This window comes from Mesitornis unicolor, unplaced genomic scaffold (assembly GCF_000695765.1).
Source record: "Mesitornis unicolor isolate BGI_N332 unplaced genomic scaffold, ASM69576v1 scaffold39450, whole genome shotgun sequence".
Taxonomy (NCBI): Eukaryota; Metazoa; Chordata; class Aves; order Mesitornithiformes; family Mesitornithidae; genus Mesitornis; species Mesitornis unicolor.
In genome coordinates this window covers 1-3,154 of record NW_010159748.1, presented here as the reverse complement: position 1 = coordinate 3,154, position 3,154 = coordinate 1, and the positions used below count along the sequence as shown (strand labels likewise).

Sequence of the window (3,154 nt, the reverse complement as noted above, 5' to 3'; positions counted from 1 at the left end):
CCACGGGCCGGGGCGCGCGCCGTGCGCAGCCCCAGTGGCCTAATGGATAAGGCACTGGCCTCCTAAGCCAGGGATTGTGGGTTCGAGTCCCATCTGGGGTGAGCCTCCTTTTGCCGGTCCCAACCTGTTTCCCATGCTTTTCTCCCCTTTTTAGTGCTGCAAGCCCCGCGCAGTGCTGCCGGGCCTCCTCCTCCTCCTGCTGCTGCCGCCCAGTGGACACTGGCTTTGGCTGCTCAGTGGGAAGATGTTCCCCATCACCAGTGGCAGACATAAATTCTGGAGGTTAAGGCACTGGGAGAACCCAGAAGTAGGAATTAAACAGCGCTGCTGAGCACAGCTGCTGGAGACAGAGTTTGCAGAAGAGGAGACTGAAGAGAGAGGTCGGGGTAGGCCACGATGTGTGTTTTGGGGCAGTGAGACCCTCATGGCAGCTTCAGGCTCGCTCGCCATGCCCACCACTGCTGTACACATGCTCTGCACTGTGCTGGTGGGGCAATGTGGTTCTCTGCTCCCGGCCAGAGGTCCCAGTTTATATCTCTTGAAAAAGGAAAGCCATAAGGAGCAGCTACAAACTGCCCCAGGTTATGGTCCAGAGGTGGATGCTTTATCTGGTCAGTTGTGCGGTCTCATGTGTTGAGTGCCCACTTGAGGCTGTTGCTGCAGGAATGACAGCCAGCTTTTGCCTTGGGACCTGTTGTTGAAAGGGTGATTTTTGGAGAGGTGTTAACGAAAGGATGATTTTTAGAGGGGTGTTAGTGAAAATATGGTTTTTGGAGGGGAGAACGTGCACATCACCGGCTCTGCCCCATCCTCCTGGAGCATGGGTGTCTTTCAACATGTCCCAGGAGGTGCAAAAGCAGAGCAGTTAAAGCTGGATTTTTTTAGTCTTGTCTGGGCAGAGCTGGGTCTGTGCTGGATCAGGGCAGAGCAGGAAATTTTGGCTGCATTTTTCCCCGCTCCAAGTACTCCCTGTGTCATCAGCTGCATCTGACCCCAACAAAAACCTGACTGATGCTGGGATGATCACCTTGGGGTTGCCATGCAAACCTCTTCCCGGAGCAGGACAAGCTCTAATGGGAAGAAAGCATTGCTCCTCTGACAGAAACCACATCTCCATGGGGGCCTGTTCGCTGTTGTAGCCCAGTTTGGCTGTGCTGCCCTAGGACCAGAGTCCTTCACGTAAGTGCCTTTGGGATGATGTCCTCTCAGGTTTGTTGCATTAAAAAAACTGCTTGGAGGGTATTTTTCTACAGAGTTAATGGATTTTAAAAGGCAGCTGTGGTCAGGGTGATACCACACCAAGAAAAACTAAAGTGAAGTTTCTTTCTAAGTAATTTTTTTTTGTTAGGTGTGGGAGAAAATGACTCTGCTGCCAAGCTGCAGGTCCCTGTGATGGTCAGCAAACACTGCCTGCTTTAGGGGCTGGGAAAAGGGCTACAAGGGTGCCTTCAGGCTGGTGTTACCTGGGACCAGTTGACTTCCAGCTCTTTGGGTGACCAGCTCCAAGGCTGTGTTGAAAGCATGACCAGAGAACTTTTTTCACATGTTTCTTATGAGTTGGGATAGCATCAGGCGGCTCTTGGGGGCTTTCGTTTCAGAACAAGATGATCGCTTGGCTTCCTTTGGGTAGCATTTTCTTTGCATATCCTAGAGATGCTGTATCCGCAGTCCTGCTGGGTTGTTCTGGTGGCAGCATCATGAACAACCTGGGCTGGTTCGCTGCGAGGTCTGGGTACTTCCCTCAGTGATGGCCCCCGGTCTGCAGTCAGGCATTGAACCCACTTGGTCACACACATCTGCACCTCCCATCAGACCCACCTCTCCCTCTCTGACACTGCCAGGATTTGCACCCTCTCGTTTGAAGGACACATCAGAAAAGACCTTGGCTGATGCTGAGCTGAACGTACCCTGGAAACTACCATGTCCCCAAAACTTCCTGTGGCCATGGAAGAGGTTAAAACACCTTTCTGCTCTGTGTCTGGCTTTTGGAAACTCTTTTTTTTTAGGATTAGATGAGAACCACACGTTCTGGGGAAAAGCAAAGCTGCACCGGGAGGAGAATGCAGGTGTTCTTGATAATGAACTGGAGCTTAACGACACCCAGGTCTCACTGCACCACACCATTAATCTGTATCAGTGCTACGTTACAGCAAGTGCCTATCACCAGCGGCTCAGACACTGTGACCCTCATACTGAATGTTGTCATGGGGAAGGACAAGTTGTCTCCAGATATCTGGCTGTCCCTGTTCTTCTGTCACCAGCAATGCCTGACCCTGGCAGTCAAACAGTCCTTCCCTTCGCCTAAAGTTCATTCACAATCTGGGCTGGATGTGATGGTCTTTCTGTGGCCGGGAAGGTCTGGCCTCACATACTCCTGCCAGCTGGAGGGGCAGGATGACCCCAGCTGCTCTGTGCTGGGGGATAGGTTGTGGGTGTCTCCTGGGTGGTGGCTATTCTTTTCATTTTGGATTGCATTTGTTTTGCGAGTTGCCAGCAACCTCAGAAGTGCGGCTTGAGCAGCAGATAGTGAAGCTGATGCCAGGAGGGGAACGTCACAGTCTCCATCAGTACACACAAGGTAAACTGAGGCTGGGGGCATCTACTGTGAACCTGTCTGCACATGGTGTCCCATGAGGGGAGGGTCCCTCCACCTGCTCGCCCCCATCGCCAGTGTTGGGCCAAGAGGAACAGCCACAATCCCAGGAGGTATGGGAATATGGATGATGCACAGAAGGTAGCAGGGACCCCTGTGGGATCCCCCTCAGTGTGTGTTACTGTCCCCAGAGCCAAGTTATGGGGGACCACGTGGCCTAATGGATAAGGCGTCTGACTTCGGATCAGAAGATTGAGGGTTCGAGTCCCTTCGTGGTTGTTTTAAAGCCATAAGATATCCTCAGAATGTTTAATATCCTCATGGCCCTGGCTTGGGGGGCAGCATGGTACCCCATGGGGTGAGTGAGAGCATCCCTGGGGCTAGCAGTGGGGCAAAGTGCAGGAGATTGTGCCCATGCTGGGGCAGCTTTAATGGGGGACTTGCCCTGCAGATCCCCGGGGGTCTCCCTCTCGGGGCAATTTGTGCCCCCGAGGCTCTGCCCCATGGCGGAGCAGCCGAGAGCAGCCCTGCCTCGGGGGCAGAGGCTAAGCGGAGCCCGGC

At 53.4% G+C, this 3,154-nt stretch overlaps 2 non-coding genes across 2 annotated transcripts; both read left to right on the top strand.

Moving 5' to 3' along the window:
* Nucleotides 1–28: 28 nt before the first annotated feature.
* TRNAR-CCU lies at nt 29–101 on the top strand. The gene has a single exon. It is a non-coding gene; the product is annotated as a tRNA-Arg (tRNA).
* Nucleotides 102–2,799: 2,698 nt separating this feature from the next.
* Nucleotides 2,800–2,872, top strand: TRNAR-UCG. The gene has a single exon. It is a non-coding gene; the product is annotated as a tRNA-Arg (tRNA).
* The last annotated feature ends 282 nt before the right edge of the window (nt 2,873–3,154 follow it).